General features: G+C 44.9%; 1 protein-coding gene across 1 annotated transcript in view; it reads right to left on the minus strand.

Moving 5' to 3' along the window:
- LOC115130523 (A disintegrin and metalloproteinase with thrombospondin motifs 2-like) overlaps positions 1-24,170 on the minus strand; it is a 196,666-nt gene that overhangs the window by 126,734 nt on the left and 45,762 nt on the right. The gene's annotated exons all lie outside the window — the stretch shown is intronic.

Here is a 24,170-nt window from a genome sequence, read left to right on the forward strand (position 1 = left end):
GGTTTGGGATCTCGCCCACTCATCCCATTTTCTTGAAAACTTTCCCCCAGCTAAAAGCCTATTAAATCCATGTAACTGGCTAAAACCTCTCTTCTCCTCTCCTGGGTGTGGGGAGCAGGGGATAGGCCACAGCCTCACAATAATTGAAGAGAGAGATGGAGATGGAGACAGTGTTAATTTTGGCATCAATTATAAATTCAGTTTTATGATTAAAATGCCTTTTAGTCTAAGTCACATTTTAGTGGCTTGGCTACAGGTTAAACAATTTAGGAATACAGCTTTTTTCTCCCCATCATAACCTTGGGATGGGGGTAAATAACAGTGATTCCCTTAACAAATGGAGAATCTGCCCTTTCCAACCATTCCAGAAATATTACTGCAATATTCAGGAAATAGCAAATAGCATTAAAATGTCCCATTGGAAAAAAATAACTGCACTCGCATTTGCCCTCTGCGAGTGCGGCAACACAACATAAAGCTTCTGATGCGATCAAAGCAAAAATAACCTACAAGAAAGCAAGAGTAACAATATTGTTTCTCGTTTACGTTTGTTACAATTGAAGTGTCCTGGCTCATCAGTTCAAAAGACTGACGATTGACTGAAGTGACCATTATAGTTTGAAAATTAACACTGGCGAGATAGAGAGAGAGAGAGAGAGAGGGAGAGGGAGAGGGAGAGGGAGAGAGGGAGAGAGGGAGAGGGAGAGAGAGAGAGAGAGAGGGAGAGAGAGAGAGAGAGGGAGAGGGAGAGGGAGAGAGAGGGAGAGGGAGAGAGAGAGAGAGAGAGAGAGAATGACACATGGTATCAGAGCCACCGTAGCAGGAAATAAGTTTGTCCAGGTCGAAATCCTGCTCTAATATTCCCTGTCAGCAAATTCCCCCTAACCCGCTCCCCATTCTGACACCCATCCACACACACACACACACACACACACACACACACACACACACACACACACACACACACACACACACACACGCGCACGCACGCAATCACGCACGCAATCACGCACACACGCACACACACAGTGAAAAAACAGGCGCTTGCAAAATTGCCTGTCACTCTCTGTAATTCCATCTGTCTGTTTAGACAACTGGTAATTACCACGGCAACCGACTGCCGAGGAGCAAAACCAAGGGGGAGAACTGAAGAGGAGGATTCTGGGGCTTTAGAGGGAAAAGAAAGAAAAGAAAAGGAGAAAAAGAGAGACACAAACACCGATATGCCTGATACGCTTGCTGCCACTCTCCCTCTTCCCTCTGACAGGTTGAAGAAGGGATGGTGAATGATCCTAACAGACGAGTGTGAAGTGGGGGAGAAAGAAAATAGAGACATTTTTGCTCGGCAAAGAGCTGGGGAAAGTTTCCACTGGTTTGCGATGCAGCACTAAGTGTGATGATGTTATTTCACTGGTTTAGACTGAGAGCTGCACTGGAGCAAGCTAACTCAGAAACACCACTACAGTGCTTTAAGGTCTGCTCGGGTAGTTCCTTGTTCAGCAGTGTTTCACAGCTACCTTAACTCCTATTGACTCTCCACTGTACACAACAGTGCAGTACACCTTTGGGCCTGTATCCTCATAGTGTCTCAGGGTAGGAGTGCTGATCTAGTATCAGGTCCCCACCCATCCATATAATCTTATTCATTAAGATCAGCACTCGTACACTGGGATTCTTTGTGAATACAGGCCCTGGACTACTGGACATACCACCCCATATAGCTTTGGGTTAATATAGGTTACATTCCCATTTAACATTTATGTGATACGTGGCTTCGACCAAAAGGGAAATAGAGTGTAATTTCAGATTCAACCCAAGCCTGTCATGGTTAATTCCTATAATTACATCATTATCTGACATTACAGTTACTGCAGGGGAGAATGAAACTAATGCAGTATAACTCCGGTGCTGGGTAATGTCAGTAAATCAGCAGTATGATTATGATCCGTCAGTGCAGAGAAGCTGAGGTGTTTATACATCTGAAACAGGGAATCATAAAGCCTGCACACAGTTCACCTACTCCAAGATGTGTGTTATAGTTGTATCATGAGCTACATCAATACATCAGAGGTATAGATACTGTGTAACACGACAACGAACGTGAAGGCATTGGACTTCTGTTCTATACAGCAAAAGATAAGCCTTATTCTTCCTTTCACTTTTCTCTCTCTCTCGCTTTCTCCCTGTCAGTCTGAGGCTTTGGTCCCAGAAGAATGTCGACAAGCCAGTGACCTGCCCTTTCTCTCTCTCTCTCTTTCTCTCTCCCTCTCTCTCTCTTTCCCCCCCTCTCTCTCTCCCCCTCTCTCTCTCTCTGCTCACCCCCCCCCCCCCGGTTCTCTCTGAGCCGTGGTGCGGCATTACGATCGGAGCTGATGGATCTGTGCTGGTGCATGGCTTCCCGCTCCGGAATACCAAGCAGACAGGAGAGGAGAGCCGTGTCAAAGAAAAAGATGACATGTGGGAATGGGAGACATGGTGGGATCGATCAGAGAGAGGGAGGAGGGAGGGAGAGAGAGAACTGGACAACTCCAGTCTAAAAGAAGAATGAATAAAACATCAAAGAGTCTCCAGAGATTCCAGAGAGAGAGAGAGCCTCATGTTCTTTCAGAAACAGGAACAAGGAAACAGGAACAAGGAGGAAAGTATGGAACAGTGGAGGATTATGGGAGTTTATTGGACACTGACAGCCCATAACTGTCTGGAATAGTCTCCCTTCTTCTCAATATCAGATAACAAAACTATACCTGAAACCAAAACCATGAACAAACAGAAAAATATAACCATGAACGAAAAGATTTGCCATGGGTCCTCAGGTCCTCGAAAGGTTCTACAGCTGCATCATTGAGAGCATCCTGACTGGATGCATCACTGCCTGGTATGTCAATAGCAAGGCACTATAGAGGGTAGCGCATATGGCCCAGTACATCACTGGGGCCAAGCTTCCTGCCATCCAGGAGCTCTATACCAGGTGGTGTCAGAGGAAGGCCCTAAAAATTGTCAAAGACTCCAGCCACCCTAGTCATAGGCTGTTCTCTCTGCTACCGCAAGGCAAGCGGTACCGGAGCGCCAAGTCTAGGTCCAAAAGGCTTCTAAACAGCTTCTACCCCCAAGCCATAAGACTCCTGAACATCTAATCAATTGCCCCCCCCCACCCCCCATTTTACATCACACTGCTGCTCTCTGTTATTATCTATGCACAGTCACTTTAATAACTCTACCTACATGTACATATCACCTCAATTACCTCGACTAACCAGTGCCTCCGCACATTGACTCTGTACCGGTACCCCCTGTATATAGTCTCGCTATTGTTATTTTACTGCTGCTCTTTAACTACTTGTTACTGTTATTTCTTACTCTTATTCGCATTGTTTTAAACTGCATTGTTGGTTAGGGGCTTATAAGTAAGCATTTCACTGTGGGGTCTACACCTGTTGTATTCGGTGCATGTGACTAATAAAATGATTTGATTTTAAATGAACAAAGAGCGATTTAGATACATTTTGGGAAATATGATGAAAGATAACCATTTAAGGTTAGAGAACACTACTGGGAAAATCCCTTTCCTGATAGTGTGCACTGTCTCTATCTTACCCACACCAGCTATTTATTACAGCCACTATATCACAGTCAATGGAATGGAATGGAAAATACATAAAAAGCAGAGGAAAGCATGAAAACACCCACTATAACAAGTAGGATTTATCTAAACCATACACTTCTATTTCTATCTGTCTTGCCTTAAAGCTACCTTTGGAAACACACACACACACACACACACACACACACACACACTAAACGTAGCACTCTAAAACTGTAGGCTATTATTGCCTTTCTGGTCATTGAAACCCTGACACAAACCACAGCCCTCCTGAGGCCTTGGAGTCATCATCTCAGAGCTCTAAATATGGCCCACACAACCAAGAGTTTCTCTTACAAGTGAGGAGGCTCTCTCTGCATCCCAAATGGCACCATATTCCCTATATAGTGCACTCATTTTTACCAAGGCCAATAAGGCTCTGGTCAAAATTAGTGCACTATGTAAGGAATGGGATGCCATTTGGGATGCAGTCTCTGTTTTTATGGACATACTGGGACTATATAAAGCCCTTGTACTGTGAGTAGTTTGAAACGTGAGAGGAGTCTAAGTGTCCTGGACAGGAGTAACAGTAGAACAGTAGAACAGTAGGGGGTGTTACGGAGGATACTGTGTCCACAGATCAAAGAGATACCGCCATACTCTACCATATACCACCCCCCCTCAGCTAAGACCACTATCTGGTTGATCTGGGCCGGTCTCAAAGTATGAGTGCTGATCTAGGATCTGTTCATATAATGTTATTCATTATGAGCTAAAAGGCTACTCTGAGACTCTTTGTGGATACGGACACGGTTCTCGATCTCTGCCCTTACTGGACATTTACAATCATATAGTGTTGTGAGAAGATATACTCACGACAGCCAAGCTCACTCATGAGAGAGAGAGAGAGAGAGAGAGAGAGAGAGAGAGAGAGCAGGGATAGAGAGAGAGGGTGCAAAGAAAGAGAGAAGTAATTAATGTTAAGTATTAAAACAGATTAATTAAGTTAATTAAATTGTTTGCTTAATTTCCAGCAGGGAGAAGAGATCGCCAAATTAAGTAAATCTGGGATATGCTAGAGGAGGATGAGGACTAGGCATATAATAAAGCCTTTACTTATAACACGTGGCAAGCAGGAATTATCAAACATAAACACAACCTCTCGCGCGCACGCACACACACACACACACACACACACACACACACACACACACACACACACACACACACACACACACACACACACACTCCAGGTCTACAGTACAGTGGCTCCATTGGAGCATGGTATTGTGCTCCCAGGTCTGTCCTCTGTTCCCTCTGCAGTCCTGTGCTGTGCTGACCTCAGGTTTGGTTCTGGTGGCAGATGCCACTGTGATTTAGGCCCTGGGGGACTTAGTGATGCAACCCTGGCCCTGTCACCCTGTCCCACTCATTACACAGAGTGGTCTCTTAACACAGGCCGACGCTCCAGGACACAGACACAGGAGCTCACGTACACACACAAACACACAAACACACAAACACACACACACACACACACACACACACACACACACACACACACACACACACACACAGGCACGTACACACACTCACAGGGTACACGTACGCACGCACGCAATCATACACACACACACAACCACACACACACACAGGGACCCAGAAAACAGAGGATGTCCTTAGGACATTAGGCGACGTTCCCACAAGCTCCCTTTAAGGGTTTTGGCAAAAAGTTATCCCACTGACGTTCTGAGAATGTTCTACAAACATTCAAATATGACGTTAACCTCAGGACCATAAGAGGACATTAAGTACAGGTCCCGGTTTGGTCGCAATATAATGTTATAATAAGGTATTTTGATGTCCATTAGTGAATGCTACGAAAAAGTTCCTATTTGGTTCTGTTAGGATGTTATCAATGGGACATTCAATGAGCACAAGAGGACCTTTCATTATGGTCAAGAGGACGTCACATGACGGTCCCAAGGAAACATTCTCTGGTGGACCCTTGCCTAGTTCCTTGTAAGTTACCAGGACGTAAGTGAGGAACATATCAGGACCTAGTCTAGTCCAAAAATGGCTTACTGCATCACCCTCCCCTAAAAACTAAAAGACACAAAATAGAGAAGAAAGTGAAGACACAGAAGAGAGGGAAGTGAGGATAAAGCAGCCTGGGTGGTACATGAGGGGAATTCCACGATAACAGTGATGCTGAGACTGAGATGACTGACACGGAACCCAAACCGCCTACGCGTGTGACCCATTGTGCTCCATTGTGCATAAATTGATTTTGTCCCCCCACACCAAACGCGATCACGACACACAGTTTAAAATATCAAAACAAACTCTGAACAATTATATTAATTTGGGGACAGGTCGAAAAGCATTAAACATTTATGGCAATTTAGCTAGTTATCTTGCACTTGCTAGCCTATTTGTCCTATTTAGCTAGCTTGCTGTTGCTAGCTAATTTGTCCTGGGATATAAACATTGAGTTGTTACTTTACCTGAAATGCACAAGGTCCTCTACTCCGCCAATTAATCCACACATAAAACGGTCAACCGAATCATTTCTAGTCATCTCTCTTCCTTCCAGGCCTTTTCTTCTCTTGACTTTATATTGCGATTGGGAACTTTCATAAATGTAGGTGCATTACCGCCACTGACCTCGTTCGTCTTTCAGTCACCCACGTGGGTATCACCAATGAGGAGATGGCACGTGGGTGCCTGCTTCTATAAACCAATGAGGAGATGGGAGAGGCAGGCGATCTGTGTCAGAAATAGAAGTGACTTCTATTTTAGCCCTTGGCAACACAGACGCTCGTTGGTGCGTGCGAGCAGTGTGGGTGCAATAATTGAATAACATATATTTCTAAATGTATTTTCCAATGCTCGCACGCGATGCGAGCAGTGTAGTGAACCTGTGAGACGTCATTCTGTTACCAAACTTTGCATCTGTACTGTTCTTCAAGTAAATGTGTTTTTGTAAAAATGTCTGTGGCCATTTTTTACTGTTAAAAGTAGTCCTCATGCATAGAGTTAAATGGTTTGTTTAACTTTACAATCAATCATTTTTGTTTGACATACACTTTAAATAAAAAAAATCGGAGTCTCAGTATCACTCTGTTACCGTGGAATTGGCCATAAATATTAGTGGTGTAAGTAAGTGCACTATATAGGGAATAGGATGCCATTTGGGACATATCCCATGTGTCTCTTCATCTCTCTCTGACCCTCTCCATAGCAGGCTTTAGTCACAGTTCCAGAAATACAGAGCACTTCCTCTAGTTTAGAGGTCATCACCACAAGTTGACCCCAGGTCACATGCTCTGAACTACACTAGCTCAACCTGCATCTGGGGACTCCTTCTCTGTTCTTACCCCTCCCTTCCTCCTCCTCCTCTCAACTCCTCCCTACTTGCACATGCTTCTTCCTCCTTCTTTCTCATTTGTCACCATCTCTCTCTCCCTCTATCTCCATCCTCCTCTCCCCCGGTTCCCTCCTCCTTCTCCCTCCGCCCTCCTCCCTCCCCTGTTTCCTCTAACATTGACTGAGTAAGACACTCCTTCATTATGTTATTTCCAGGTGCAGAGGCAAAGGACTGGTAGACTGCTTCCTTTTCTCTTCATAGTGCACTATTTTTAACCAGAAACATTTGAGGCTTAGTGTACTATAGTGGGAATAGGGTGCCATTTGGGACTCACCCACTAGTCGTGTTCCTTAGATAAACATCCAGAGGTTAGCATTTAAGAATAGTGGCTAGCCTCTTTTAGTGTGACGCCCGGGTAGGACCGTTTTCCATCAGGGTGTGGTTGTGTTGACATAGAGGGAGAACGGTGTAGGTGAGACAGCACTCAAGGAAGGCAGACCATCTGGGGATGAAACCACACTCCCTCCCCCTCTCTCTCACTCCCCCCCCCCCCCCTCTCTCTCTCTCTCTCTCACTCTCTCTCTCTTCATCCCATTCATTACCTCTGGTTTCTGACTATGGGTGTTTTGAATCAGAAATAGACAGAGACAGAGAGAGAGAGAGAGAGAGAGAGGGAGGAGGGTGGAAACAGAAGAAAAGACAAGTGAGACAGGTAATTGTAAGTAATTGAGGAGAGATTGATAAGGGAAAATGGTTTAAATGTGAGGCATACAGTACTGTAGAGAGAGGTTGACTGTAGACAGAGCCACGTGAGACTGTGAAAGGGAGTACAACTGGAGAGGCAGAGAAAGAAAACATTGAAGGTAAAAAGAGGAGAATGAGAGAGAGATGGAAGGAAGGAAGGTAAAACTGTAAGGTAAAGTAGCATTCCATGGTCAGTCAGCAAATCTGGAATGTGGCTCCGTCCTCCTTGGTATGTTCCTCTGGTGTTCTCCTGGCATTCAACTAGCGTTCCGGCATCGTTCCCGGCCAGCCAGATGTTCTCCTGGCCCAGCGGACAATGAGGAGTCAAGACAAGTGTGTGTGTGTGTGTGTGTGTGTGTGTGTGTGTGTGTGTGTGTGTGTGTGTGTGTGTGTGTGCGTGTGTGTGCGTGTGTGTGTGTGTGTCTTAGTCTGTGTGTGGGAGTATTTCTAGGATCTAAAATTCCTGTCTGTCCTTTCCTACCTGCGGTGAGATTAGGACCTGGCCTACACACATCTAGGATTGTTTAAAGTTTCCCATCATTTTACGCCCCTTTTCACCCCTACCTTTTCCTTTTTCTTTTTGTACAGTCCTACTGTTCTGAAAGGCCTGGTGGAAAGTCCTTAGTTGATCCAAGACTTAACAACGCTGGCTTCAGCCTGACAGAGCAGATATGTCTGCTGAGGCAGTCTAGCATTAATCACTCCCCAGGGGGAGGGAGGGAGGGGTGAGGGAGGGAGGGGGTGAGGGAGGGAGGGAGGGGGGGGTGAGGGAGGGAGGGGTGAGGGGGAGGGAGGGGGTGACCGGGGGAGGGAGGGAGGGGGTGAGGGAGGGAGGGAGGGGGTGACCGGGGAGGGAGGGAGGGAGGGAGGGGGTGAGGGGAGGGAGGGAGGGGTGAGGGAGGGAGGGGGTGACCGGGGGAGGGAGGGAGGGGGTGACCGGGGGAGGGAGGGAGGGAGGGATGGATATACTGTAGGGAAAGAATAAGAGAGAAGCGGGAAAGGAGAAAGGATAAATAGAAAGTGAGCGATAGAGGTGTATGCATAGTCAAAAAAAGCATTTGAGAAACTGTCAACATCATTCTCAACTCACTGTTCATCCCTCAGACACATTCACAAGGTGAAAATACAAAAACACAAGGACAAACATTTGCTTTTAACACGCACTATATCCCTGTAGACCTTCCCCTCAAGCATCGTCACTTACTGTAAGAATATACAGCTATATGTGACAATCCACATGAGACTACATGACGAGCCCGGGTTTAATGTCAATGGAATATAAAGTATCTGATTACAATAAAACAGTATCTTACTAGGAGCATATACTCGAAAAGTGACAATGCAGGAGAATGGGATTGAAATAGAATAGAGTAGTTTAGCTGCAGTAGGGTGAAACAGCATGTTATTCTCCTGTATAGCTACAGTGGTTCCTCTATCTCCAGTGTTGTGAGCTAGGCAGCGGGTCCCGGTCAAACGTATTGCACGACACAGGGAATAGGGTGCCATTTGGGACATGCCCAGTGTCTCCGGGGTGTCAGAGGGAAGGTAGAGTTAATATTATGTAAAGCAGATCATTAGACGAGGGACGACATTCACTACAGACACTGGGTAGAAGAGGGTTTATGGAGGTATATGGAGAGGACCGTATGCGTGGGGGTTGGAAAAGAAGGGGATACAGAGGCATAAAAACAAGAACCTCACCAATCCCTCAACCCCCCCCCCCCCCCCCGTGTGTGTGTGTGTGTGTTCTGAGCTGTATCCCTATCCCCGCAAACACACCATTCCTAACATGGAATACTAACTGGCCAGGACGGAGACGCATCAAATCGTCTTACACCGAAATGTCAAATAAAATAAAATACAATTTTATGTGTCGACCTTACAGGTGCTTACAAATGCTTACTTACAAGCCCTTAACCAACAATGCAGTTATAAGAAAATAAAAATAAAACAATTATTAAAGAGCAGCAGTAAAATAACAGTAGTGAGGCAATATACAGGGGGTACTGGTACAGAGTCAATGTGTGGGGGCACCGGTTAGTCGAGGTAATTGAGGTAATATGTACATGTAGGTAGGGTTATTAAAGTGTCTATGAATAGATAATAACAGAGAGTAGCAGCACTGCAAATAGTCTATGTTTGATTAGATGTTCTGGAGTTTTATTGCTTGGGGGTAGAAGCTGTTTAGAAGCCTCTTGGACCTGGAATTGGTAGCAGAGAGAACAGTCCATGACAAGGGTGGCTGGAGTCTTTGAGAAATGTGGGCCTTCTTCTGACACCACCTGGTATAGAGGTCCTGGACGGCAGGAAGCCCTGGTGTTATACTGGGCCGTACGCACTACCCTCTGTAATGCCTTGCGGTTCGAGGCCGAGCAGTTGCCATTTTAGGCAGTGATTCAAGCTGTAGAAACTTTTGGGGGTCTGAGGACCCATGCCAAATCTTTTCAGTCTCCTGAGGGGGAATAGGTTTTGTTGTGCACTCTTCAGGACTGTCTTGGTGTGCTTGGACCATGTTAGTTTGTTGGTGATGTGGACACCAAGGAATTTAAAGCTCTTTACCTGCTCCACTACAGCCCCGTCGATGAAAATGGGGGCCTGCTCAGTCCTCCTCAGTCCTTCCTGTAGTCCACAATCATCTCCTTTGTCTTGATCATGTTGAGGGAGAGTATGTTGTCCTTGCATCACACAGTCAGGTCTCTGACCTCCTCCCTATAGGCTGTCTCATCATGTCGATGATCAGGCCTATCCCTGTTGTGTCATCGGCAAACTTAATGATGGTGTTGGAGTCGTGCCTAGCCATGCAGTCCTGAGTGAACAGGGAGTACAGGAGGGGATTGAGCATGCACCCCCGAGGGGCCCCCGTGTTGAGGATCAGCATGGCGGATGTGTTGTTACATAAACTTACCACCAGGGGCAGCCTGTTAGGAAGTCCAATATTCAGTTGCAGAGGGAGGTGTTTAGTCCCTGGGTCCTTAGCTTAGTGATGAGCATTGAGGGCACAATGGTGTTGAAATCTGAGCTGTAGTAAATGAATAGCATTCTCAAATAGGTGTTCCTTTTGTCCAGGAGGGAAAGGGAGGTGCGGAGTGCAAAAGACAATACAAAATCTGTGGATCTGTTGGGACAATCTGTTGGGGCAGTATACAAATTGGACTGGGTCTAGGGTTTCTGGTATAATGGTGTTGATGTGAGCCTTGACCAGCCTTTCAAAGCACTTCATGGCTACAGACGTGAGTGCTACGGGTCGGTAGTCATTTAGGCAGGTTACCTTAGGACACAGGGACTACGGTGGTCTGCTTGAAACATGTTGGTATTACAGACTCAGACAGGGAGAGGTTCAAAATGTCAATGAAGACACCTGCCAGTTGGTCAGTGCATGCTCGGAGTACACATCCTGGTAATCCATCTGGCCCTGCGGCCTTGTGAATGTTCACCTGTTTAAAGGTCTTACTCACATTGGCTACGGAAAGCGTGATTACACAGTCATCCAGAACAGCTGATGCTCTCATGCATGTTTCAGTGTTACTTGCCTCGTAGCGAGCATAGAAGTAATTTAGCTTGTCTGGTAGGCTTGTGTCACTGGGCAGCTCTCGGCTGTGATTCCCTTTGATTCCCGAGCTTCAGAGCCGGTGTACTACAATTAGATCTAAGTCCTGTATTGATGCATTGCTTGATTGATTGTTTGTCAGGGAGAATAGCAGGATTTCTTGTAAGCTTCCTGGTTAGAATCCCGCTCCTTGAAAGCAGCAGCTCTACCCTTTAGCTCAGTGCGCATGTTGCCTGTAATCCATGGCTTCTGGTTGGGGTATGTACGTACAGTCACTGTGGGGACAACATCACCGATGCACTTATTGATGAAAACAGTGACTGATGTGGTGTACTCCTCAATGCCATCGGAAGAATCCCGGAACATATTCCAGTCTGTGCTAGCAAAACAGTCCTGTAGCTTAGCATCTGCTTCTTTTTTATTGACCGAGTCACTGGTGCTTCCTGCTTTAATTTTTGCTTGTAAGCAGGAATCAGGAGGATAGAATTATGGTAAGATTTGCCAAATGGAGGGTGAGGGAGAGCTTTGTATGCATCTCTGTGTGTGGCGAAAAGGTGGTCTAGAGTTTTTTTTCCCTCTGGTTGCACATTTAACATGCTGGTAGAAATGAGGTGAAACGGATTTAAGTTTGCCAGCATTAAAGTCCCCGGCCACTAGGAGCACCGCCTCTGGATGAGCATTTTTCTGTTTGCTTATGGCCGAATACAGCTCATTGTAGACAGCTACGAATAATATAGATGAAAACTCTCTTGGTAGATGTTGTGGTCTACAGCTTATCATGAGATACTCTACCTCAGGCGAGCAAGACCTCGAGACTTCCTTAGATATCGTGCACCAGCTGTTGTTTACAAATATACGTAGACCTCCACCCCTTGTCTTACCAGAGGCTGCTGTTATATCCTGCCGATACAGTGTATAACCCGCCAGATGTATGTTATTCGGTGAAACAAGATATTACAGTTTTAATTGTCCCTTTGGTAGGATATACATGCTTGTAGTTTGTCTAATGTATTATCCAGTGATTGTACGTTGGCCAATAGTACCGGTTGCAAAGGCAGATTAGCCACTCGTCGCTGGATCCTCACAAGGCACCCTGATCTCCTTCCGTGAAACCTCTGTCTCTTTGTCCTGCGGAAGAGGGCTTGTTCGGGTGTCTGGAGTAAATCCCTCTCGTCCGACTCTTTGTCCAGTTCAAGGTGAATAATTGCTGTTCTAATGTCTCAAAGCTCTTTTCGGTCATAAGAGACTGAAGCAGCAACATTATGTACAAAATAAGATACAACCAATGCGAAAAAACAAACAAAAATAGCACGGTTTGTTAAGAGCCCATAAAACGGCAGCCATCCCCACCGGCGCCATCTGCGTGTGCATGTGTGTATGTGTTGATAGATGACCCCGATTAGCTGGGACTGACTGTTTAGTGATTGCAATCTAATTGTGGTGGAAAGGCAGTTCACTGAACAGTGATATCATAAGCAGAGAGTGATTAATATCGCTGCATTCTAATGGCTGAAAAACCAATCACTCCTCTCAGATCAGCAACATGGGTGGGAGGATCCCAAAGCCTCTGTGTGTGTGTGTGTGTGTGTGTGTGTGTGTGTGTGTGTGTGTGTGTGTGTGTGTGTTTTCTTTGATGCTCATACAATTGATGACCCTGACTCTGAGAACTCTGGATAAAAAGAGTACACACCTAGAACCAGGCTCAGGCCCTAGAACATCCCCACTGTCTATTTCTCTCTCTCTCTCTCTCTCTCTCTCTCTCTCTCTCTCTCTCTCTCTCTCTCCCTCTTTCTCTCTCTCTCTCTCCCCCTCTCTCTCTCTCTCTCTCTCTCTCTCTCTCTCTCTCTCTCTCTCTCTCTCTCTCTCTCTCTCTCTCTCTCTCTCTTTCTCTCTCTCTCTCTCCCTCTCTCTCTCTCTCTCTCTCTCTCTCTCTCTCTCTCTCTCTCTCTCTCTCACTGACCCATCCCATCTCTAACAGTATTTCTCTCTGTATCTTTCTCTCCCTCACCCAAATGACCCCACCCTCCTCACTTGCACACTGACACGTTGACTTTCACACCGACCCATTATCATCCCTATCTTTACTCTATCTATCTCCACATCTATTAGGCATACCTGTAACCTAGCAACAGAGCGGAACTAAGGCCATCCCCCACCTGCTCCCTCAGTTGACAGCCACAGCTAACTACCAATCAGAGGATTAGAGAAAAAGAGATGTGACAATGTCCCTTGCTCCACACCCTTGCGGACCCTGATACCGACCTGGGAACATAAATAGACACATGCACGCATCCACACACAGGTACACGCACACAAACGAACGAACAAACTGCACGCACACACGCACAGACATATTTCACACGCTTGAAGCTGCAAGAAGACAGGAGCATGCTCACTTGCCTGTTGATTTTATAAAAACTGCTGATATTGTTAGCAGACTGAGGGAAGGCTACCTATAGTATTACCACACACACACACACACACACACACACACACACACACACACACACACACACACAATGCTTTTAAACACGTAGCTACCATACACAGAACGCTCATATATTCACATAATATCCACCCAGAAACAAACAATTCCTCCATATTCTTGCATACTTCACGTATATTTTCACGCATATTTTCATTTTTTTTATTTTTAAGAAGTGTGTAGTTCCAGTAGGTAGCTACACCGCTACATGGTAAAAAAATATATATATATTATTAACAAATGAAAACACCATCAATAATTGAATTTAGTTCAACTGCCACCAAGCATCTGCAAAATTTAAATAAATTACTATTTGAACTACATGTAGTTGAACACACGCACACGCTCACACGCTCACACACACACACTCACACACACACACACACACACACACACACACACACACACACACACACACACACACACACACACACACACACACACACACACACACACACACACACACACAGAGAGAGGGGGTTGAGATAATATATGTCCTGATAGGCTTGTACGACCATGATATCTGATCCTTCAGTCTCGTCTCCTCTGACTGGAGTATCTCTAGCAGTCTTCAAAATTACTACACCCTAACCATTCACCCTAATCACCTCCCTCCAACTGAAAAACATACCCTGAAACTGTCTCCATCTTCTCCCACTCTCTTCTCCTCTGTGATATCTATCAATGCTTCTATTTCTCTCCATTTATCCATCTCTCTCTTCATCTCGTCGTCTCTCTGTAGGGGAGTGTGCAAGAGGTGTGACGGTGTAGCATACTGCCATGTGTTTCTGCTTTTATGGCACCAGGACCTGTTGTGTGTGTGTGTGTCGGTGTCGGTGTGTCACTGTGCCCCCTCCTCTCTCTCTCTCTCTCTCTGTCCCCCTCTTTATCTCCCTCTCTCTATGTCTCTCACTCTTTTCCCCCTCTATGTATCTCTCTCTCTGTCTCCCACCCTCTCACCCCCTCTCTCTCACTCTCTTTTACATATTCTCTCCATACAGCCAGCATCGAGGCCTGTGATCTTTAGATGAGAGAATTCCTGACTCCTGCCTGCACCGCATTCATATGTTTATTTTCCCACTCGTCCTCTCTCTTTCTCCCTCTCCCTCTACTCCTCTAGCCCTCTTACCACCTCACCCCCTCTTGTCTTTTTAAATTCCATTTCTCTATTTTCACGATTCTGTCAAAACACAGCAAACGGGACCTGGTATACCTTTGAATTGTAAGATCTCTCTCTCTCTCTCTCTCTCTCTATATATATATATATATATATATATATATATATATATATATATATATGTCTCTCTCTCTCTGTTTTCACAGCTTCTGAAGAGAGAGATTAAAGTGGGTAAATTAGAGAATAAATGAGTCTCTGGTTGGAAAGGGGGAAGTTGAGAGAAAGAGCATCGGTAGAAAGAGAGCAGAGGAGAGAGAAACATCTCTTCTGTCTACACTAGTTTACACATCTGCCACTAAAAATATCATCCATTTTACACCGGCCATGAGAATATGGAAATATGATACAAGGTTATTATTGAATGAAAGCTAGAGTACAGAGCAGACCACCCAACTAAACACCAGACTTCACAGTAACCACCAAGAACTCACTTTGACCTGTAGCAATCTTACTGAGACCAAGCATAGACAGGAAAGCTCCAGTTAATCATTTTTTACGATCAACATTTTTATTTAAAGAATTCCAGTTGGCTGATAAATTACAGGAATGGAATTCAGGCTCTTCCCAGCATAAAATAGTGTCACTGACAGTGGGTTGTAGGAGGTGAGGAGGAGGGAGGAGAGGGATTGGAGAGACAATGGGAGTGTCGGTCTGTGAGCTGAGAGACAGAGAGCCTCTTTGTTCCCTGCTCTCATCCCCGCTCTGAGGAGGGAGATATGACAGCATGGGGATTGTAGTGTCTGTGTGAGTGCGTGAGAGAGAGAGAGAGAGAGAGAGAGAGAGAGAGAGAGAGAGAGAGAGAGAGAGAGAGAGAGAGAGAGAGAGAGAGGTCACTGGCTTGTCGAGAGTAGCAGTTAGCAGTTATACTACGAAGGTTTGGCTTGGAGAGGTTTGCACCTGTTCACAGACAGCTGTTGTGTTGTGCATTAAAGTCCAAAAGCGAAGGGAAAAGGTGAGAGGAGGAGAGCACGTAGATACGAGAAGGATTTATACAACGAGCAAAGTGATGATGCTGTATGTGGCTGCTATGAAAGTGAACTGTGTGTATGGGTGATCAGGGATGTATTCATTCTGCCTATTCTGTTGTAAAACATTCTTAAACAGGAGCAAACGGAACAAAACTGGAAGGGACCTACCTGAATTTGTCCAACAGAAACTCACGTTTTAGTTGCAAAACAGACCATTGCATCTGTTTGGATGAATGATTACACCACAGGTCATCTAGATGCAGGCAAGAGTGTGCAAGGCGGTATTAAATGTGTCACCGTCTTTCACCTTGATTACTACAATTTGTCTCATTTGTAGGCTAGGTTGTAGCAACCTCATGATGTGTATTATGCAGGGCAAATTTGAGTATCATGTAAATTTAGTAGCCTAAACCTATCAATGTTACATTGAGCTGGGTGAATGGAATATGAATGACAGTCATCCAATATACTGTAATAGAAGTAGCAAAGGCCTGCTCATAAAAAAAATGGTCATCCCTAATCTTGGACGGCACGAAACTCCAATGGTGTGTGTGTGTGTGTGCGTGTGTGTGTGTCTGTGTGTGTGTGTGTGTGTGTGTGTGTGTGTGTGTGTGTGTGTGTGTGTGTGTGTGTGTGTGTGTGTGTGTGTGTGTGTGTGTCTGTGTGTCTGTGTGTGTGTGTGTGTGTGTGTGTGTGTGTGTGTGTGTGTGTGTAGCAGGGCCCACTGTCCCAGAGCCCAGAGCATGGCAAATACTTAGCACGCAGGAAGGATTGTGTGGTCGTGGCTTAGCCAAAGAGTGGAGGCTAGCTAGTGTTTTCTAAAGACTAGGAAGAGAACAGAGTAGGTGAGATCTGTCTTGTGGGCAGTTCGTAATGGTTATGGTGAGTGAGACCGAGTGAGAGTGGAGAAGAGACAGAGATAGAGCATATGGGGGAGAGAGAACAGAGAGAAAAGGAAAGGGAAGAGAGAAACTAGACAAGTGAGTGGGGAGTGTTGAGTCTGGACTCTGTGTGTGTGAAATTTGATGTGTGTTTGCAGGTGCATGATACTTATACTTGCGTGTGTGTGTGCAGGCCAGTGTGCCATGCATATCCAAATCTGTGTGTCTGCGTGTGTGTGTGTGTGTGTGTGTGTGTGTGTGTGTGTGTGTGTGTGTGTGTGTGTGTGTGTGTGTGTGTGTGTGTGTGTGTGCAGCATACATATGCAACAAGTTCTCACAGGCTCACTGCAGAATCCAACATTTGTCCATAAGTGTCAAATTTACATTTACATTTAACATTTAAGTCATTTAGCAGACGCTCTTATCCAGAGCGACTTACAAATTGGTGCGTTCACCTTAAGACATCCAGTGGAACAGCCACTTTACAATAGTGCATCTAAATCTTTTAAGGGGGGGGGTGAGAAGGATTACTTTATCCTATCCTAGGTATTCCTGAAAGAGGTGGGGTTTCAGGTGTCTCCGGAAGGTGGTGATTGACTCCGCTGTCCTGGCGTCGTGAGGGAGAATTTCAAAGGTTAAGTTGAGGCATTCATTCCAAATCGAAACTTCCCAATTTGGCCTTGTTTTGAAGATTGCTCATTAAGAAATGCTAGTAGTGGCCATGACTGAAGCCCAACAATTGTGGTCTTAGGGGTGTGGTTTGTTGTGGGTGTGTAATGTTTGCATATCGTACCCTGGCAGGTACTGTTGTTTGTCCCTTCTGAATCACCGTCGCAACAACATAGCCACTTCCTTAACCCTCCTGTTGTGTTCATTTCATGTTCATTAATTCTGTGTTCCCGGTCCAAAATAACCGCCCCATTATAGCTGATTAAAAATCCATAATAATACATATATTATCACCTAATGTGGTGTTAGATCTTTTATCAACTTTAGTTCTTGTTCTATTTGCTATTTATGGCCTGTAGGCCTCATTGACCTGAGCTCATATAACTAGTTTTTGAGTTTAAAAAAGCATAATGTATGGATTAATTAGACTATAACAAATACTCAGATGAAACGTATGTGCTATTTATCACAGACTACTTTGTGTCAAAGTGTAACAAGGACTCTCTCCTCCTCACCAGTTTCATGATCAAAGATATGATCAAGAGACTCACATACAGTATATTGTTTGGTCATTGTGCTGCCACAGAATGAATTGTGAGGAAGGCCTCAAAAAAACTTTATATACCAGAGCTGCAAGAAAAGTTCTATATATTATTGAAACAATGTTGCAATTGTTTGTGAGAATGCCAACAGTGGTTCCCGTGAGGGAAAGATTCTATTGGGGAAAGGTTCCATGGAAGCCAAGAAGGGGAGTGAGGTGTGAGTGTGTGTGCTCAGACATGCATACATGCATGTGGGGTCTGGGAGAGGAAGTGTGTCTATCTGATGAATGGGCATGTGCCTGAACTCAATTTTATACACTAATTGTCGTCTCACCCATTCATTTCTAATGACCGGTCATTTTTGACCGGGAACACCCCAGGTTAAATAAAACACCCAAGATTTCATGAAAATTATCCAAATGTATTTTGTGTGTTCAGATGCCCTGTGTGGACAAAGTCATGGAACCTTATGACAATTAGATTAAATTAACTACATTTTTCAGAGAGAAAACTTGTAAATTGGTCCAAATCGACCAAAACACAGCAGGAGGTGTAAAATAGTGACTCCTTTAAAATAGTCAGATTTAATCTAAGATAAATCAAGAATGATTTAATTAATTAAGATTTTTTTTTTTTTGTCGTGGTGGTCTCAGTCGTGTAATTTAAGGTTGAGGCGTTAAGGTGTTTGGTGCAGTATTTCTCAAGTAAAAACATTTGCATTAAAAACTAGTCAGTGCACTGCATGCAGTCTATCGACTCAGTAAAGCATGCCTGTGTGCTCGGGACTGATTCCTGAGAACAATAACACGTCTACAACTTCATCATCTGCAAGCTGTCAAACTATCGTAAATAAAGCATAAGCTACACTCTGTTTATCAATGCCCAAAATCACTTGCTAGCAAGCTAAGCTCCAACTCTGTGTTTGTCAATGAAGCCAGCAAGTTGTAGCTAGCAGGCTCATTGAGCAACCAGGCCACAATCAGCTTATCGAGTCACTGGGGAGTGGCAATGTGTGTTTTTCAGTGCCATTTCGTTTTTTACAACTTTCTCACTATCTTTTACGTGTGTCTGTCTGGAAGTGTTTCATAAAGGAATCATGTTACAGAACAGATCGCAGGGCGACACAAGATGCTCCCGAATTGGTTTTGGAATATTGTGAAGTTGCAGTTGGGATACAAGTGCGCTCTGATCGTTTCAATTCTCATTTGCCCAGAAAAGTGGCAGACTCGAGTGATTGACACTATCAAACACATCAGCAAATGGCCACTCAATAAAGGGCTTTAGGGACCAAGGGTTCTTTCAACATAACATTGGGGACGTGTTGCCTTATGTAAACAAGTCTGAGGCGCTGCGTAATGAGCAGGTCTGTCTCACTGTCTGGAGGTTCTGGCTGCTTTGATTGGGTAGAACACGCGCTGCTTCTCAACACAGCTGCTTCTCTCGTTTTTGTTGGCACTGGGCAAGTGGGCGTGGTTGTAATCCATACCCAACGAACTCACAAACAAAACTCTGTTTTGGACAAGACTGACTGTATGATCAAAATGATCCTAGAGTTTTTTTACACTTTGTAGTCCATTTTTACACTAGAATTCATGTGTCTAACTCATATAGATGCCACACAGGCCATTGAAAACCAGAGAAGTTGGTTCTAAGGGTCAGTTGACCTTGAAGGTTTGGGATAGGGTTAAAACAAAAACAACACCATGGTTAGGTGTAGACATTCATTCCAAATGGGTAAGTTAAGGGTTCACCTTTTACTGCAGTGGGCTAAATCAGGGTCACACAGAGTGTTTCTTAATAGTCTTAAACAAATCTACTTTGAAACAAAAGTATACGCCTCACATACATGGTAATGGGCTTAAAAAAAAATAGGACACCTGTACCATGTCAGATATAGAGTTGAGACTGAAATAAGACTGAAATATAACAAAACCATTTGACATAGAAACACCGGATTTGCTGCAGTTATTAATTATGGAATTACGAACAATATTTATAACATTTCACCCATGAGGCCACTAGAGGGCAATTTGGTCATTTGACTGCAGGAAAGGTTTTTAGGTTTGAAAAAACTAGTGCCTAGCACTGGGATTGAACAAGCGACCCACTCAGCCAGAGCTCACGATTTACACCCATACGTCTTTCCCACTTTATGGTAATAGTGCTCACCATTGCCCCTAGTGGCCGGTTTTCAAGTAATCGTCATAGGTCCTGCTTACCTAGATGGACGACGAATTTCGCAGTAGATCTTTAGTGACCTGGCTGGCATATGTGTGCATGTGTGTGTGTGCGTCTGTGTGTGTTTTTGTGCCTCAGGACAGAGCTAGTCTCTCATTACCAGCTGTTTCCTGCAGTCCAGCACTAATGAGGAGCCTAACTATCACCAAGGTAATCAAGGTCAACCCTGGGCCAGGCCACAACACAACACCCTGCACAGTCAGCTCACACCACAGCACGTCTACGTATGGTGAAGGGCGGGGGGGGTGATTGTTTGTGTGCGTGTGTGAGAGAGAGGGAGAGAGAGGGAGAGAGAGAGAGAGAGAGAGAGAGAGAGAGAGAGAGAGAGAGAGAGAGAGAGAGAGAGAGAGAGAGAGAGAGAGAGAGAGAGAGGGATGGAGAGAGAAAGAGAGGGAGGGAGGGAGGGAGGGAGAGGAGGGAGCGAGAGAAAGAGAGAGAGAGAGGGAGCAGGAAGCCACATGGCTAAAAAGAGTAGGGATGGGCCAGTTAGGGGAAGGAAGGGAGCGTGATGTTATGCTTTCCCTCCCCTACTCTACTCTACTCTACCACTCCTCCAAGTGACAACACTAAACACAAGAGAAACAGAGAGAGAGGAAGAGAGAGTGCGAGATATATAGAGAGGGAAAGAATAATTAAATTAAAAGAGCAATACTTATCTCCTTCTTCCCCCTCCATCAAGGCCAGCCTTAGAGAGACACGGCCAGCTAACGTCATAGCAACAGGAGGGGGATTGAGAGAGAGAAGGGAGGGAGGTGAAAGAAAGCGGTAGAGTAGGGTCTGAGAAGAGTAAAGGAGGTACGCACCCAGAAAGAGAGACACAAAAGGTAGAGAGGCAGAAACGGGGAAGCACAGAGGAAGAGCGTGAGGAAGGAGGCGCGTCAAAAAGGTCATAGTCGCAAGATAAGAGAGGGAACGACAGGGAGAGGAGGATTGGCGCACAGCCAGCAGTACAGTAAAGGCCAAGCCACCCCCTCCTCCCCTCATACCTCCTCCTCTCTAACCTCTACTGGGCAGATGGACCTATGTTTATCGTTGGTCTTCTCTCATTATCCCCCTTGAATAATGAATGAGCTCTGTATCAATAATTCAGCTTTAATTAGCTCACCAACACCAGCCACGCTCGAATGCTGCCCAGAAGAGGAGATCTCCAAACTTTTGCATGTTACCCTTTTGTTAATATTCTATTTCTCCACCCTGTGTCACCCATCTCGCTCTCCCCCTTCCCTATCTCTTAATGTAAATGTGAAATCGTTGGCAGGTTAAGTGCAAGGCCGGGACTCTTAAAGCAGAAGTTTCATTGGTCTACTCCCCAGATACTGCCAGGTACACACACACACGCATGCAAGCCCACCGGGCCCGGTGCCAGAACAAATCAGTTGGACGGGGTGGGGTGTCGTTTCTTTTTCAGGGAGGTGCCAACAGCCTTCTTTATTGTGATGTGTGGGGTTGGAGTTCCCATTGTTATAGAGCATTTCAAACCCGTAATAAAATGCACAACATACATACCTATTGCAACGTTCCACTCGTTGAAGTGGCCTGCTGGTGATCAGTACAGTTTGCATTACCAGTACACTGATCTATGACTTCAGCACCATGGACAGATACGTATATTTTGTATAATGCATAACATACAGAAATACACTGAGATTTCAATGAAATTTGAATGTTTTACTAACACTCTTCGCAGATGTTCACATTGCCTTTATAAATAGGCGAATGCACATCTTTGATCATATTTGCAAACCAAGGCAAGAGGAAACTCTGTACAAGTAATTAAGTGCCGGGGCTCCCGAGTGGCACAGAGGTCAGAGGCACTGCATCTCTGTGCTTGAGGCGACACTACAGACACCCTGGTTCGGATCCAGGCTGTATCACAAGTGGCTGTGATTGGGAGTCCCATAGGGCGGCGCACAATTGGCCCAGCGTCGTCCGGGTTTGGCCGGTATAGGCCGTCATTTGTAAAGAAGAATTTTGTTCTTATTAACTGAAACAAATAAAGGTAAAACATTTTTTTTTTTTTTTATAAAGTAGATTGGGAAGCATCCAAAATGGAATTGCCTTGACATAATGATACAATTACAATAATCACTGTTAAATTGAAGACTAGAACAACAAAAAATTCTCGGTAGAACAAGCCTCCTGTAGTCTATCTTCTTGAACCAACTTGTGAGCGAATACAAGGCCATTTTGAACAGATCGCCACCGCTTGTGTCAAATAGTCGAAGAAAAATGACATGATACAATTCATTGTTTGGTGCTACAATATGAATGACATGAAATGATTTAAATACAACGGTCAATGCATTTCAACACTTACAAAGGAAATAGGTCGAGAACGTCAATGTCATATCAACGCAATGAAGATTTAAAGGATGTCATATCATTGCTGTGTGTTGGACTTCCCTTTCAAAACTACGAAACAACAGCTTTAAGAAAGGCCTAAAAACAAAACAAAAGAAGTATTGCCTATAGGACACAATAGCGAGACGAATGATGCACATTTGAACTCGCAATGAAATGACAAACTTAAGTATCCTGTCCGTTCAGCGGCACTTGTTGCATCAAGATGAGGCATTCTGCACAGCAAAAACCCATTTCTAATATCCATTTTGATCACAGTACCGAAACAAGTTAAGGTAACCTACTATCGAAACTGAACAATCACTGAGGCACACGTTTACCTAACGCTCCACCCGCTGTTCGTATGAATCAGCCGTAAAAAAAAGAGACGTGTGCTTCATGACAGGTCTAAAACCCTGTCAGTCATAATGACTCGAGCCATATTTCATTTAACTTGACAATACAATCGTTGTCGGGGTAATTTACACTTTAAATGGGATAAATATCATACGTAAGTGTTATAGCAGCAACAGCAAAAATCAGTCATGCTAAATGTCATTCAACCCTGTATTTCATTATTATTATTTGGATGGGAAAGGAGGTACAGTGGAACGGGAACGGCCCCCCTTAGGCCCGCCTACAACGCCGGGACTCAGGCAGGCCAGGCAGGGACGCACAAACACGCACGCACATACACACACAGACACACACATACACACACATACACACTCCCAGACCAGTATCTCTCATCTAGTAGTCTAAATGGTGCCATGGGTATCTCGTGGTAAAGAGATTAGGGCGGGGGCCCAAAGTCACAATAAAATATCCCTAGCACAAGCTTATATCTCACCAGGGGCCCAAATACAGTGTGTGTGTGTGTGTGTGTACCAGTCTTGAAGTCCAAATACAGTGTGCTCCAATAAGACTCACTGCTGGATCGATTGGGCTCAGACTACACCTCGGTTGACAAGCCGGGCCTGTTGTTCACTGCATCGATCCACCATGTGTGTTTGTGTGTGTGTGTGCATGTGCTTGTGTGTCTACAAAAGAGTGAGAAATGGAGAGAGAGAGAGAGAGAGAGAGAGAGAGAGAGAGAAAGAGAGAGAGAGACGAGGAATCTATTTGTGCATGCATGGTGTTTGTGCGAGTGTCTGTATAATTGGTATCCTTCCTAAAGGCCAGCATGGCTTGATATAGACACAACCATTAAACAACCATCAATAAGCAACAATAGTGTGGGTGTGATGCTAAATGCCCCTCCTGGGGTTGGCAGCTGGCATCCACCTGACTCCAGACAGCCTAAAGCAACATGGCCTAAAGCAGCATATCAGACCATAGTGGACCGCTTCAGACCAGTGTTCCCTCTAATTTATTCCTGGTCTGATGAGCGCAAATGTGAACATTGTGAAAATCCGGTGCAGCTTCCAGCTGCGTTTACTGTGAATACTGAGGATGTACTTTGAGGCACTGTTTTAACAGTGGTCAGGTAGGTTGCTGTGGCTTTTTGATCATAATGTCGGCCTACCAGAGTGGCCTCCCATCCAAACAAATGGAGGAAAAACAGATCCTATAACATTTTACATGGAAATGTTCTGTCAGTAGCAGCCATTGTTCAATGTAGGCCTAGAT

Source organism: Oncorhynchus nerka, linkage group LG6 (genome assembly GCF_034236695.1).
Source record: "Oncorhynchus nerka isolate Pitt River linkage group LG6, Oner_Uvic_2.0, whole genome shotgun sequence".
NCBI classification, from domain to species: Eukaryota; Metazoa; Chordata; class Actinopteri; order Salmoniformes; family Salmonidae; genus Oncorhynchus; species Oncorhynchus nerka.